Source organism: Carlito syrichta, unplaced genomic scaffold (assembly GCF_000164805.1).
Source record: "Carlito syrichta isolate Samal-C Ts95f unplaced genomic scaffold, Tarsius_syrichta-2.0.1 Scaffold302022, whole genome shotgun sequence".
NCBI lineage: Eukaryota > Metazoa > Chordata > Mammalia > Primates > Tarsiidae > Carlito > Carlito syrichta.
The window spans coordinates 299,362-300,479 of NW_007246118.1; positions in this window are offsets into that span (position 1 = coordinate 299,362).

Sequence of the window (1,118 nt, forward strand, 5' to 3'; positions counted from 1 at the left end):
CTGCTGGGCTCCGGTGACCTTCCACCTCAGCCTTCCGAGTAGCTGGAATTACAGGCATGCGCTACCACACCCGGCTGATTTTTTGATTTATTGTAGAGATGAGGTCTCGCTGCCCAGGTGGGTCTTGAACCCGTGGGCTCAGGCAATCCACTCACCTCAACCTCCCAAAGGCGCGGGGTTACAGGCTGAGCCACCGAGCCCGGCCATTTTAGTACTTTTAAAAAAAATTTAGAGACAAGATCTTGCTGTGTCACCCAGGTTGGAGTATAGTGGTGTTATCATAGCTCACTGCCGCCTCGAACTCCTGGATTCAAGAAACCCTCTTACCTTTACCTCCCAAGTAGCTGAGACTATAGGTGCATGCCACCATGCCCAGCTAATTTTTAAATTTTTGTAGAGATGATAAGGTCTTGCTAGGTTGTCCAGGATGGTCTTGAACTCCTGTCCTCAAGAGATCCTCCTACCTGGTCCTCCAAAGTACTGAGATTATAGGTGTGAGCCACTGTGCTTAAGCTTAGTATAACTTTTTAATTGTGGTAAAATATATATAACATAAAATGTACAGTTTTATCTATTTTCAGGTATACAATTTGTGGTATTAATTACATTCACAGTGTTGCACAGCCACCACCATTTCCAAAAACTTTTTCGTCACCTTAAACAGAAAACGCTTTATCCATTAAGCTATTGTGAATAGTGCTGCTATGAACGTGTGTGTGCACATATCTGCTCTAGTGCTAGCTTTCCTTCTTTTAAGTATATACTCAGACATGGAATTGCTGGATCACATGGTAATTCTATGGTCAATTTTTTGAGGAACTGCCAACCTATTTTCTAGTAGTTGTACTGTTTCACATTCCCACCAGTGACATACAGGGTTCCAGTTTCTTTACAGCCTCTCCATCACTTGTTATTTTCTGATTTTATGTTGTTTTTAATAATAGCGATCCTGAGAGTATTCATTTTATTTTGTTGTTGTTGTTGCTTTGTTTTGTTTTGTTTTGTTTTGTTTTGTTGAGTTGGAGTCTCACTCTGTCGCCCAGACTGGAGTGCAGTGGCATGCTCCCGGCCACCGCAGCCTCGACCTGCTGGGCTCTGGCAATCCTTTCGCCTCAGCC